Below are 15,728 nucleotides of genomic sequence, written 5' to 3'. Positions count from 1 at the left end.
ATTGAAGCAAAAGAAGTTTGCACAGGTGTGTGAACTGACCTTAAAGCAGCTTGCAGTGAGCCTTCGCCTAAGTGGCACCCACAGTAACCCGAAACCAGGCCCACTGTCAGCACCACAAGAGCCTTTAGGGACTTCTGAAGGAAGACATGGGAAGGTCTGCAAAGCCCTAACCCCTCTGGAATATGTAGATGCCATGATTGGGCATTTTCAATATAGGCTTCAGAGGGCCTTCCACAGGGGTATCCTTTTAAAAATTCCATCTCTCTTGTTCAATTGTCCGACTTTTTATGTATTTTATTATTATTTATTTTATTTATTGTAATTTTTAGAAGGTGCTGCATGACCATGGGCCTCGGAGCACACCAGAAGAAACGCGATGAGAGATAGGAAAGGAAGAGATCAAAGGGGTAATTCATGGAATAAATGTGCACCTAAATTTGTGGCGCAAGCGTGAAAAAGATAGCGCATGCGTGTGAATCACATGCATGCGATTAATTGAAGGCCCTGCGTGTGTTTTTCCCGGGATGTGCGCCAAATCCACGCTTACCTTACCCGTCACTGCGAATTTCCAAATGCGTGCGTGACAGGGATGGGGAAAGCGCACAACTTCTCGCGCACACACCTAAAAAGGCGGCAGAACACAGGGAATGGGGAACAATGAGTGAAAATGTAGGCGTAACGTTGGACGTACCGCTGGGAAACACATGCAACGCCCACATGCTAGTGAACAACACATTCATGGAATCGAATACGGAAAACCTGCGCACGTCAAAACACATGCACACGCACAAATACGTCTTCCACACGAAAGCAGGCGGAAGAGTCCCCGCGTAGCATAAAAGTGTGCGCAAATAAGCATATACAGCTATGATGAATGTCCCATTCCTCGCAGCAGTGATCATGGGACACCGCAGGAGGAGGAGAATAGCCAGGCCCGCATTTTTTTGCCCAGAACCAGCCTTTTTGGAACGCCTGATGACGAGGTCTATGGCAGGTATAGGTTTCCACCTCATATCATCCTAGAGCTGGTCTAGACATGCTGGCCCTTCTGGCTAAAATCAGATTCTTGATATGCTATAGTTATGCCTGAAATTAGCCCTAGGTATGCTCTGTATTAGCGCCATTCTTGCCCTCCTCGCTACATTTGAATCTAGGGGTGCTGTTGTACTCATTGAAGTAGTCCTGTTTACACTCCTGATTTAGCCCATACCGCTGATCATCCAGCCACTGCCAATTTGTCGCTCTCCCTCTCACACCTCTCTATGTACCATTAGCACAGCCTAACCCAGCGGCATATCTGCGCTTAGCATCTAACTATCATTGACTATAGCTGAATGCATGCTGATTATGCCCCACTGGCTAATTTTCACATCTAGGTGGTAGTATATTTGTACCTTATAACTACCCAGCAGCAGTTACCCCCTATCACAACAGAATGCAGGCACTGCTAACTTTGACTATGTTCCCATTCTGTATTATACCATCGGCCACCCCTTGCACTAGAGATCATTATATTAAGTTTGACGATGGATTAGGCAGACTTGGATGTCCGCGTCACCACCATATCCCTTGCCCTAGACCTTTCCTTCCCACACTACCCCCTTTCCTATACCTACACCAACTAACTTACATCCAGCCCCCACTCTGTGCACCTCACACGACAAGCTGCCCCCTATGCCTTTAACCCCTACCACCTCCCCTCCTAACATCACTAAGCGTAATGAGAGACTAACCAGCAGGCTACTACCCAGCAGGCACTCAGTAGTGGAACTTACACATAAGTTCATACGCGCAAATCGTCCTGGATGCACGGACAATGACCACATCCGCAAGAAGAAAAGGTGTACAGCCCCACTGAACAACCCAGGGGACATTAGCCCCAGTCTACCAACAAAGGTCCCACAAACACAACCCACTAAGGGAGCACTACTGAACGTCAGGTCACTGGTTGCACATGCAACTCAGATTGCCGACATTATCGAGAACAATAACCTTGATTTCCTTGTATTGACAGAGACCTGGCTGCATGAAGCAGCAGGCCCCTCTATCGCCCTAGCCATCCCAGATAATTACTCGATTCTCCGTGTAGATAGACCAAATGCTCGCGGAGGAGGAATAGCCATTATCTTTAAAGACACTCTCAATATAAGTCCAGTCACCCCGACGTCGCTGACATCATGCAAACTCCTCTCAATTAAATTCCAAACCTCACCGAATAGCACCATCATTATACACATCATTTACAGGCCTCCAGGACCCCCTTGGTCCTTTGAAGAAGATATCACAGCCCTAGCCGCCGACACCACCAAACCTACGGCGCAAAATATCATACTAGGAGATTTCAACCTTGGCTATAAGGACGCGAGCGACCCACACGCAATCTCTGTAGCCTTGGCACTGTTAGAACAAGGTTATACCCAAGTTAGCATCAAACCCACACATGAAAAAGGCAGGATACTTGACTGGGCTGCGGTTACTAACTGCACCATCACCCTACCTGACCCGACTCCTCTGGTGTGGTCAGACCACCATCTTATCACCTTTGAATTGCACATCAACAACTTGGAAAAGAAAGTGCCCAATATTGCTCCCCCTTGCCTCACAAGGAATAAACGCAACATCACAGTAGAGGCTCTAGTTCCTTTCGTAGCCCCCCTACTCAATGCCCTACAGGAAACCAATGATCCTAACAAGTTAATTAACATCTATAATGAGACCATGACTAAAGTCATTGAAACTATTGCTCCACTAAAGCTATGCAAAAGTAAACCCATAGCCCACCTTAACTCTTAGTTCACTCCAGAGCTAAAAATACTCCGCACTGAAAAAAGAAAATGGGAATCACGCTGGAAATCATCCCCCACACTAGAAAATAAAACTAATCTTGCCATCATTACTGCTACCTACAAAAATAAGATAATCCAGGCCAAAAAAGAAACCTATAATGACAGAATAGCCCAAGCCAGTTCCAGTACTAAAGAATTATTTAACATCCTAAGAGAACTAGAGAACCCTAACCCACCGCCAGACACATGCACTAAGGACAAAGCCTGGTGCACTAAGGACAAAGCCTGGTGCACCAGCATCCAAAATGCCTTCTCTAACAAGATTAAAGGACTGCAGACCAAAATAGCTGACAAAAGATCCCAACTAACAATCACTACACCGGCACCCACCACTACCCCTCACACTGACTCAGGTTTCACCTTCAAAAAAGTCACCATTCCCGAAGTCCACAAAATCATTGCGTCCCTTAAACCTTCTAACTGTAAGGGCGATAGTTGCCCAGCTCAGATTATAAAAGATGCTGCTAGAGACCTTGCCCCATTCATTACCTCCTTTTCGAACAATTCCGTCCCAAGTAACCTCAAACAGTCCTGGGTTCTACCTCTACTGAAAAAACAGACCCTTGACCCGCTTATCCCTACCAACTACAGGCCAATTACGACAGTCCCCTTTCTAGTGAAAATTCTGGACAGAATAGCCTACTTGCAAATACAAGACTATCTTGAAACTCACAAATTACTTGGTACCTGTCAATCTGGCTGCAGACCTCGGCATGGAACAGAAACTGCACTTGTCGACCTCAAAAGCCAGATCGATGAATTGAAAGACAAGGGAAAGATGGCCATCATACTTCTACTCGACCTCTCTGCGGCTTTTAATTTGGTGGATCACTCCATACTCTGCAACCACTTATCCTCTGCGGCCCACTTCTCTAGTTCTGCAGTTGCGTGGATCCAATCTTTCCTCGCTAACAGAACCATGCGCGTGTTCTCACAGTCAGCAGCTGCTGACCCCATCCCCATCACCTGCAGAGTGCCCCAAGGACCGTGCGTCTCACCCACTTTGTATAATATTTTTACAAAGCCATTATTCTACAAACTGGACCGTCTGGGTGTCACCTACACAAATTATGCAGACGACACCCAGATACTCCTACCCCTCTCAGGAACCTATGATACAGACGTCGTGCGGATTAATTAAGTCTACATCATCATTCAGGCTTGGATGGCCACACATGGCCTTTGCCTGAATGATGATAAAACAGAACTACTCCTAGTCGGATCATCTAATAACCTTCTTAAACTAAGTCCGCACTACACAAATATCGTTATCGATGGAAACAGGATACCCATAGCCAAACATGTAAACACCTTAGGTTTCCACCTCGATGCCCAGGCTAACTTAACCAAGCAGATCAACATGACCTCATCAGCCACAGCCTACACTGGCAAGCTGATCAGAGCCTGTAGAGCTGTACTTTCCCCTACCAGCTGGCTTACTCTGGCAAGAGTGCTCATACAATCCAAACTGGATTATTGCAACAGCCTTTATCTAGGAGCTAACAAGTCCATTTAAAAAAAACTACAGATTATGCAAAACAATGCGCTTAGAGCATCATTGAATATTCCTAAAAGAGAGCACATCTCAGAAATTAGAAAACAACACAGGTGGCTCACTATACATCACACAATTGCCCTAAAAACCATCTGCCTCACACACAAAGCGATTAACTTACAAGCCCCCCCATATCTCACAGACAAGTTCACTTGGAAGGTATCCAATAGATTCACCAGATCATCCAACACGCCATCCTTGGTGGTGCCTAGATACAATCTAAAAAGAGCCGGAGGTTCTAGCTTCTCGGTATTAGCCGCCCAGCTGTGGAACTCTCTACCACAGGACATCCAAACTATTCAAACCGTCAACAAATTCAGAAGCCATGCTATCACTTGGATTCTTAACAAAACATAAAACAGTAGTTCTTGATACCATCAATAGCTAGATGATCTGCTATACTACTGCTATGACCCATTGTATAATATGTATAACTTGTATAAATGTTTATGTATATATGTACAACTGTAATTTTACAAATCGTATTAATGCCTTCAACTGCCTATACTATACCATGTAACCTTTCCACCCTCAAGCGCCCAATTACCTTCGGGTCCGGTGCGCTATATAAATAAAATAATCAAACAAACAAAACTGAGTGGGCGGATGAACTCACATCACCCGCCCTGTGCTCCCAAGCATTGAACCCCTTGGAGAAGGTGCTCAATGTACTGCATTTTTTGGCCACTGGGTCATTTCAGCGGACAACTGCCATAGTGGGGGGAGTCTCACAGCCCATGCAGTCATGTTGTCTACACCAGGTGTTGGCAATCATCACTGCGCACATATCCATGCCCAGAACACCCGCAGAAAGGCAGGCCGTGGTCCAGGACTTCTACAGGGTGGCACACTTCCCCAAAGTGCTTGGTGCCATAGATTGCACCCATGTGGCCCTACGTCCACCTAGGGCCACTGAAAACATCTACTGCAACCTCAAGCACTGGCATTCCTTCAACGTGCAGGTTGTATGCGAGGCCAAGGAATCATCACCTCTGTCTATGCAAACTATCCGGTGTCCACCCATGACAGTTTCATATACAGAATGTTCACCCTGAGCTGGGCCCTGGAAGCTGGGAAGCATGGCAACACATGGCTCATAGGTGAGTACAAATGCCTGTGCACATGCATGCATGTCACACAAACAACTAATGACAACCATTATCACCTTAACAGGGGACAGTGCCTACCCTCTGAGCACCTACATGATGATGCCAATACGGAACCCCACCACACCACCCAAGGTAAGACACAACGCAGCCGATATTGCAACCAGGGCCATAGTGGAGTGCACATTCAGAGTGCTCAAGTCAAACTTCCGCTCCTGTGACCGTTCTGGCGGACAGCTACTGTATGCACCCCCAGTAGTATGCAGGATCATTGTGGCAGCATGTGTCCTGCACAACGTTGCAACACGGCGGGGCTTAACTGTGGACATGGTAGTGCCCTCATATCCGCAACCACATGCACAGCCACTGTGCATGCGAGGGGAAAGGGCATGTGGCGAGGCAGCACGTACCCAGCTTGTGGCCACATTTTTCACCTAAACTCCAACCCCTGCGGAGTGCACACAGGCCTGGCACATACCAGGTGACAATCGATGATGAGAAAAGGACAGTTAACTGTCACAACCTTACCAACCTGAGAATGTGTCCACGGAAGTGCCACATCGTGTGCATCCGTACCTTCTTAAACACAACCAATCCCATGTGATCAAAAGGAACACATGCAAGGTGCATATCCTCCCCAGCAAAACAGGACATGAAAGTATTGGTATGCCACCCAAACCCCCCCAACCCGCATAACCCCCGTCTGCCATACCATACCATGGTATGCAACGGCAAAACATCAAACCATATGCACACCACATGGCACAATAGTCATGAAGCGCCATGTGAGAAATGTAAATAGGCACCAGGCAATTACACCTGACATGGATTCTGAAGAAATGACTGACCAAAACATCACACCCTGAAAACGGTGGCACAAATGCATGTCACCAGTGGTGCAAGCAACAAAAGTCAGAATACCTGTTCCCATGCACATTGAACAATAGCAAATTGGCATTACAAACACTGTGTGCTGTGTGTGTGTCCCCTGCAACACACCGCTCACCGGACAGCCCAGTGAGTGTGCATTGCTTTGGGGAAACCCCTTGAGCATCATGAAAAATAAGTACAATCAACCAAATAGTACCCTGTCATGAATGTACACGATCAATGAATCGGAAGTGAACATGGATTGTCGGGACACAGCATGCCTGAGAAGGCAATCTGGGTGCACATGTGTGCATGGTGTTGCCGTAGTTGGTGTGGGGGGGGCGTTGCCTAAGTGTTTGTGTCAGTAGGGACATGCATCAAAAACATGCATGTGAAATGAAGTGAGCTCCAGTGTCCTGTACACAGCACATGTGAACATTGCACTCAAGGACCCCCCTGTGTGTTAAACCACACCAATCCTCTGACACCTCAAAATCAAACCCAACTTAGGATCAGCCATTGACCAGCAGAACATATCATGTACAGAGTACCCCACATCGTCAATGGCAGACAGTGAGCAATCACTGATTCATTGAAAATCCTTATAGGGCCTACACACAAAGTGCATCAAAGCGCCTCAAGGAGGGAGGGAACAAGGGAGACTAACAGTACATTCCTACAAGTCCTTCAAAAAGTCCAGAATGTGAAAATGAACTATCAAATGAAAGTACACAGTACAAGTGCTTGTTACAATAAGGGAGAGTCTAGGGAGGGAATGTGGGAAAACCAAACTAGCATCAACATTGCTATGCCTGATGGCAATAGTTGCAGTGCAGGAGTCACATAAGGAGGGGGGGGGTGAGGGAAGAGGAGGGAAGAGGTGAGGAGAGTAACAAAACAAGTGACAAACTATGGAAGTTCGATGTGCTGGGGAGGGGGAGAAGAAACACATAAGGGAAAGGGGGAACAGACGACCTGTAATCAGTGGTGGAGGGACTAATTATACAAGTAAGTGCCAAAATAGAACTTGAAAAGGTGAAGGTGGGTTGTAAATGGACGAAGGCAGAGGGAGGAGTTTCTGCAAAGAACAAGCAGCTACGTATCACCATGCCTGATGCCAATTGGGGTAGTGCCGGAAAAAGACAGACAGACGACAAGGAGGAGGGGAAAGGGTGGTGGAGTGGGAGAGGGAGGAGAGAAGGGAGGAGGGGAAAGAAAGCACAGATTGGGGGCAGAGGAAAAGAAGATGGTGCAGAAGGGGAGGGGGTGAGACGGTGAAGGGGGGAGACAGAGGGAGACTGTCGGGGGCAGGTGGAGACTGTTGGGGGCAAGGGAGACAGGGGGGACTGGCAGGGGGCAGAGGGAGACATGCAGGGGCATAGCAGACAGGGGGACTATCAAGGGACCCAGAAGAGTGGTGAACAGGGGTGGACAAAGGTAGACAGGGCCTCCATTGTGGGCCTTTGGTAGTGGTGGCAGGCTCCAGCCTCCTGGTTGGCCGGATTGTCAGAAGGGCCAAGTGCAACCAATGGGAGGGGGGAGCAGGTCCAGGCCACAAACATGACAGTCAAGTCAAAAGCAATGCAGCCATATTTCCAATGGCACAACAAAACACCAGGCAGGGCTGCAAGATGGCCAAAGCAGGGGAAGAAAGGAAATGGGGGTAGTTGAAACTCGTGGTGACAAGGATAACTCAGCATGCAGCGTTCATGTGGCATATCAAAATCAATGTTGGCCAATTGTCCCAATGCAACATTGTCGGCACACAGACCCCTCCCACCTTCAGTGTGTGTTACACAGCCAAAGGGTGCATGGTACTGCCTACAGCAGGAAGTGCATGAACATAGACAGTCAATTAATACAAAGAATCATAAGCAACATGATGAAATGCACAGTCAACAGAATACTCACCAAAATGAAGTGCAGACATGCATTGGAGAAGCCATCCAGAATACCCACTAGGGATGTACACACAAGTAGGACTGCAGGCTGGCCACAGATATGACGGAAGCCCAATGCCCCTGTGTGAGTTGCTGTCACACAGAGCCATCCTTGCAAGCCCATGGAAAGGGGAAGCAGGAGTAGCATATGTGTCAGGACCCCAAAAAAAACATATACACAAGACAAGCCTGAATGGGCCCTGCTGGAACACACAGTGGATGCCTTCAAATGCCACAAAGCACCACACTGTCACATGAATGTACAATAGAAAAAAAAAGACGACTTGCAGGAAACAAAAAAAACAAAAATAAACAAAAATGGCCACATATGACCGAGCGGGTAGCAGGGGGCACCCAGGAGGGGGGGAGGTACAGGGTGCACCTCAACACCCACATGTGTAGATGTTGAGATAAAAAAAACCTCACTGGGCTCAGCGCCTGCACGGCCCGACCTAAGTGGGAGATAGGTTGTCGTCGTCACCCTCTGGATGGAAATCAGAGGGTGGACGCAGCACAGTTGCCTCACCACGCCTATCCACACCTTGCCCCTCAGCGGCAACAAGCATGTGGGTCTGGTAAGCCAGGTCCTGCATGGCAATGACACGTAGGTCTGCATGCATTACCTCACGTGTCACACATGCTTCCTCCCACAAGGACTCACGTGTAAGACAGAGTTCAGCCTGCCTGACCCTACATGACATACAGTGTACCTCCCGGCTTGCATCGAGTTCAGCTGAGATGGTTCTTTCAAGCCGCTCCATCCTGTCTTATGGCCACCTACTGTCGTCCATCATGAGAGCACCCAGAGTAGATCGGATGGTTTGGTGTTCGACCCTCAGAGACTCAAGGTGTGCCTCTGCCTGTGCAGAAATAGCTTGACACAGAGCCACCATTTCAGCCTGGTGCGCTCTGTCAGAGGCCGCCATGCCCAGCCTGAGTGAATGGCACGTGGACCGCGTAGCCTGCTGGTGGAGCTGCACTTGCCTTTCAGGGGGGAGGATGGAATGGGCCACACTTTCCATACCTTGAGTCATCATTTCAACTGCTCCCCCATGTTGCTGTGCTATGGCAAATATGGCATGCTCCCACTCAGTTGACTCCAGAAGCGCACGGCCACAGCATTGCCAGACAGGACACCTGCCGGGCCCAAGGAGCAGTGGTCCTTGCTGGGTTGGTGCCGCCCACGGCTGCAGGACTGCATTTATTTAAGAATTATGATTTTTCTTGAAATTCACGTATCTGGGTTCAATGTTAAACATGCCTTCTGTGTTATCTATACCAGGACTCTGGTGCAGAGTGTTGCAGCAGACCCAAGCCACACTAATCAATGATGGTGCAGTCTTCTTCATTGCCACAATCTGTGTTAGCATCAGAGGGAACATGTTCAAAATCTCCCAGCTGTGCTTGCTCTATATCCTCATCCACTGGAACAATGTGTGCGTGGGATAGGTGTCTGGTTCGTCTTAAGCATTGGCAGGATTTGTATATTTTTTTCTTACAGACATCATCCTGTCTTTAACGGGGGCCCCTACAGCACTAAAAATAAGCTCAGTGTCCATGCTGGATATAGTGCACAGTAGATATTTTATTGTAAGCCTGATTAGTGTTGCCCGCTTCTCCCTCCCTTCTGTGCCAATATAGCAAATGCTTGTTAGGTATTGTCAACAGCTCATATAATTTGTGAGATACTCAAGCATTTCCCCAGCCACCCTTCGTTATACAGGAACATGCTCTGTTGGCTGTGTCTTAAATACAAACTTGGCTAAGCTTTTCCAGCTATGGTTCACCTCCTCTTTGGACTGCACTTGAGAAGATACTGTAGAATACAAAGACAGACTTGAACTATGCTGTTGCAGAGGAGACATTGGAGAGGATGGTGGTTTCCATTGTTTTTGGAATTTGGTGGCAGTGGTGGGGGCAGTGGTGCCACATGGCTTACTTTGGAGATAGAAAAAGAGGGCATTTCTCCAGTTCGTTCTGATCTTGAATGTTTAAAGTGAGACCTCTCCCGCATACGTTCTCCAATCCCCACCAGAATCCACGCCTTTTATTTTGACATATTACCCTCTGAAAAAGTAGACAATTGAAATCTTTAGTATGGGTTTAAAATAGTGGCAACGAGGAATACCTTGGGACCAAATGTTTCTATGTTGATGCTGTAATTGGTTTCAGATCACTGGCATGTGCTGTTGGCCAAATTTATCTTCAAAATAATTTCCATCACTAGCCTTCTGGTGCCATGGTCTTAATATGGTTTTTAATTGTTTGCACCAAAGGGATCACTTCACTGATATTTGTGAGTTTATTGTTAATTGCTTGTGCAGCATATTTAAATGGTGCTAGATGATGAATTAGCTATTTGGCAATACTCCCATTGCCTGGGGCTCAAAGACATGGGTGACCCTGCATTCTCTTTGTATTGCATCACATGCTGGATAGATTTGTGATTTTAAATGAGGTATTGAAGCATATGTATGATTGCATTTGATTGGGTGGACACCTGTATGAGGCTGAGATGGGGAAGTCAGCCTCAGTTTGAATTCTTCTCAGGATCTCCTGGGATTTGGCAGAATGGCTGAAATTGCTACAAATCTCATGAAATGTGACCATTCCATTGGCAACCTCTTTCTCTTTTTTTCAGGATGCCATGTATTATGATGTTCATGCAGTGTGCAAAAGAGTGCACACTGTAATACTCCCATCTTCCATTGCACATGCAATTATACTACCATTGCACTGGCAAAAAGTGTACTGTCGATCTCTGGTGTAAGCCATCCCAAAAACTTTGCTTTGAATACTGACAGGATGTTTTCTGAGGTTTTGCTTTCTCTGTACCAAACATTGAAAGAGTTGCGTGATTGCGAAAGTGGTGCTCTACGGTAGTTCAGTTAGTGGGGGGTTGAGTGAACACTGTGTTGTAGCTCAAAAGGACAACCACAATGTACCATGATGCATATGTAGTCTGTTGATAGTCAACTGGCACACATACTTGTTTTGCACGTGAATGGTGTGAACAAAAAATACAATCAGTGCTCTTTCTATTGTCCCTAAACTTGTATTATGAAGATCAGGCACTGCAACTTTTGAAAAAATACATGCAGCTGACTACATGATATTTTGGACAAACAGCATTGACAAATTCCCAGAATCCCTCCTTGTCCACCAAAGAATATGATAAGAGTTGAAATACCAACATTTTGGCAAGTTTCCCATTGCAAAAATAAGTTAGGTAGTGGGTTAGTTGGTACTTCATTGAGTAGCTATACTCATTCTTGATTCTGGATTGCTAAAGAGCACTAGACTGTAAAAGTGTGCCTCCATATTTTCCAACACCAGCTGGTTCATCAAGTGATGGCCACAAGCTCTGTTCATTTACAAACTTTGCAAGCTATTTCTATTTGAAATGACCTACTGTTCTTAAATAATTACAAATGCATATGACTAGAAATAAAAAAATAAACAAAAGCAAATATTATGTTGCTGCCTGGAAGACTGTACAGAGGGCATGAGGTTAAATGCCAAGCTCAAACCTTGTTTTGTCAGCAGATTCACCATTATCACATTGTTCCTTGAGATAATCACTGACCCTTCAGAAGAAGTTCCAGCAGCCAATACACATTTGATAATACACATTTGTTATTTTCCTGATGATCACACAGTTCCCCTCATTGGGCCTCATTATAAACTTGCCAGTCCACTAACAACGGTACCAGTAAGCTTGCTGGTACTGTTGTTACCGGACCGGCAAACTATGAGGTCTGCTCGCGGGTGCCTTTTTCGCCTGACAGGTCTGACCTGGTGGTTGGACCGGCACCCGCGAGCAGACCATGTTGGATGCACCGACCTTCCCATTCTCATTGAGTCCAATGGTACTCAAACGGGAATGAGGACTAATATTTTCTAGCGCCCGGTAATGGGCAATTACCGGGTCCGCCAGGGGCCATAATGCCCCTGTAATTGCCCATTTCCGGGCGCCGGAAAAAAAATGATTCCGGCGGCAGTTATGCCGGTTTTACCAGCATGGCTACCGCCGGTTTCATAATAAGGCCCATTGATTTTTTTCCAAGGGTTTTCCCAGTCACTCAGACGAATAATGTGTACCTAGAATTCCACAATGCATGTTTCTTCGGCGAACATGCAGACTAGAATGTGATCATAGTCCATAATAATAGTGAAGAAATCCTATATACTTCATGTGGTATTTTTTTACAATAGCAAAGTCAATGATAGAACTTTCTATTTAAGTGTTGGCAAAGTAAGATTATGTATTTGACAACACAGAACATTCCCAGGACCAGAGGTTCTTAGATTGCTGTCTGTTGATGGCACTGAGCTTCGAGTCATACTTGGAATACCTTCTTTATTTCTTTATTTGTGGGCCATAAAAAATGGCATGGATGGGAAGCTGACAAGGTTTGCTTTGTGCTTTCTTTATGTTCCTTCCCTCCTCAGTGGCACGTCATCCCTTAGTGCAAACATCAAGCAACATTATCAACATTTCAATAGTGCATTGGAGATTCTTGGATTTTTCATTTACTAGGACCTGAAGGGGACCAGAGTGGTCTACTTTCATCAACATCATCATCACAATTATCATCATCATCGTTGTCATCATCGTCGTCATCATCATCGTTGTCGTCATCGTCATCATCATCATCATCATCATCATCATCATGGCCTGGAATGGAAATGTTGACTTTCACTTTCATCAACATTCACACCTTCTTCTGAAGGAATTACCTTCTCTGCAACCACATCTCAAATCTCTTGCTTCTCTTCCAGTGCTTGCCCCTCCACCTGTCACTGCACTTTACCTCACCATGAAAGATTTTTGCTATCACTACCAATGCCTACCTTCCTTTAGGATATAAATATATGTTATACAACGATGGTCGCCACCCCATAGTTAAGATGAAACCATTGTACATAGATGTTTCCCAAAATTCTTTTGCTAATAACTTTTGATTAGCTAGACAGATTTGGTTGACATTTTCCAAAACAAAGGGTTTTTATGAGCGACCCCCAAACTGGAAATTTCAGGAAAGATGTGTTAATAAATGAAGTTATTAAGAAAACAGAAAAATGCTGTTTTTGGCCTACTCCTACATATTTTCCTATAGAGAAAAAGTGCATTTTGTGAACAGACGTAGCAGAACAATGACTGGAAGGATTTAGAGCAAATAATAACCAATTGGGGCACAAGATGTTGATGTAATTTCCTTGACTGGTTTGGAGTAAATCCCTCTGCTCCCAAAAACTTGATTTCACTCCCGTGGTGCTTTGCAGCAGAGAGGCTTTCAGAAGCTTTTCAGAAATGAAACGCAGCCCTTTTCTTGCTATATGTGAGTGAATCCAACAATAATACTGGGAGAGGTCCAAACAAAAAAAGTGTTAAAAAGCTATTTAGAGTACGACAATGGTTGCAATCGTATCAGGCTACAGTTTTGGAGGGGGAAAGAGGCACCATGTGAAGTTGGGGAGTTGGGGGGTGTTTCGGGAGCCAGTTACAGTTGGAACATTTTCTTCTTACCAGGGAAATTTCAGAAGATTATTGTGGCAATTCCGCAAGACGCTGTCAGGAAAGAAAAAGCATCATACTAACTGAAGAGTGATAGGGGGAAATGGGAGAGGGCCAGGGAATGAAAAAGCAATTGAGGAGAGTGGGGTGAGGGGCAAGAAAGGAGGAGAGAGAACATGGTGAGTGCATGTGAGGATGGGAAGACTTTTACATATTCAATTGATTTTCAGATAATAAAGGAATCAGGGGATTACTGCAGCAATTTCACAAGTGATTTCCCATTATTGGGGGAATCACCACTACCACAGGATTAGGGGGTGAAAAACAATATACACCTACAGTGATCACAATTAATAGGCTGTGGGAATGGGTCTCTTCAAAGAAATTATTGGTGTAGCATGTACAGTGGCCACACATGGAAGGCATGGCTAGTGTGCCCCAAAATAACCTATTAGTGCACAATGGCCAAACCCCTTCTCCCCTTAACAATGCTGACATTACGCCGTCCTCGCTATAACTCTCCCTCCAATGTCATGCTGTGCACTGTGCAGTGTGCACACACAAACATATGATAAATTGCAAAGACAAGATAATATTAAATCAATCATTTAGTAGTCCCTACCTACTCCATCCCACCATGTGATCCATTCCTTCCCAAAATATTGAAACAAATAAACCAATCTTCATCAATAATTTACAAATTAGTTGTAATGCATATCATTTACAATTGCCTGTGTTTTAATATAGAAACATACTAGGATCACACAGCAAAACAAAGGATGCAGCCAGATTCTTAAAGTCATGAGGATGTAGTCAGTTTCTCTCTTAGGTCATCCATGAGAGAAAATAACTCTGAGGAATTCACAATTCATGTTTACTTCTCCTGCTTCTCATTCCATAATGTATAACCCCTTTCAAGGTTGCTGTATTATTATGAAACCAATGTTATTTAGATGCATATGCTCCAGGTGAGTGGTGGCTGGTGGGGGTGGGAGGAATGCCATTTTGGCATCTGGCTTTGTGCGCTGAGTGAGAGGAGGTTTAGGCTTTTGGGAGACTATGAAGTATAGCTCTGGTAGAAACAACTGCAGACTCTAGCCCCAACCTGATACGCCTAACAAATTCAGTTTCACTGTCAGGCAAGCATTGTAGCCGGCTGCTGAGTGCAGTACCTCAGCAGGTTATAGTGATACTTAAGGCATCACTCAGCCTGCCCACCAACATATTAAGGAAGGTGAAATTCATACCTGGAGTCTCCATATTTCTGGCAGTCATTTCTCTAAATCTAATGTTCTAGCCGCCTACAGTGCCTGGTATTTAGCTTATGGTAATGAGTGGAGTATTGGGACTGCCCCCATCACTTCATATTCTAAATCACAGATCTGTGTAGAATATCAGAGAGAGAGAGAGAGAGAGAGAGAGAGAGAGAGAGGCAATATGAGAAAGTTACCTGTCGGCAACAAGAGTACGTCACAGGAGTGCCAGGAGCTCTCAAAATGTCCAGACTTGTACGGAATGTTCCCTTCTTTCCCTCTGGCTGTCTGACTGCCCTCTAAGATCACTTTACAACAGACACACAAATCTCCCACGAACGGGGGACAAAGGCCTTACAAATAGCACATCAACACACATTGCCCATGGATAAGCTCTCCTTTTAGCCCTATCACAATCCCCCAGATAAGTAACAAACCAAACAGAAAGAAGCACAGTAGTATATCAGATATGTGTCTCTCTCCTTCGGATAACATACTATAAAGTGTTTGTGCCAAACCCATACAAAGCATATTGCCATTAAGGACCTGAGTTCCCCTGATCTCCAACCATCAACACACAGATTTTGCATCTGCCCCTCCTGCTATTCCACAAACAAACCCCATCCCCAACTTTTATTGC

Source organism: Ambystoma mexicanum, chromosome 5p, assembly GCF_040938575.1.
Source record: "Ambystoma mexicanum isolate Mex_15411 chromosome 5p, UKY_AmexF1_1, whole genome shotgun sequence".
NCBI classification, from domain to species: domain Eukaryota; kingdom Metazoa; phylum Chordata; class Amphibia; order Caudata; family Ambystomatidae; genus Ambystoma; species Ambystoma mexicanum.
Note: the sequence above shows the minus strand (reverse complement) of the source record.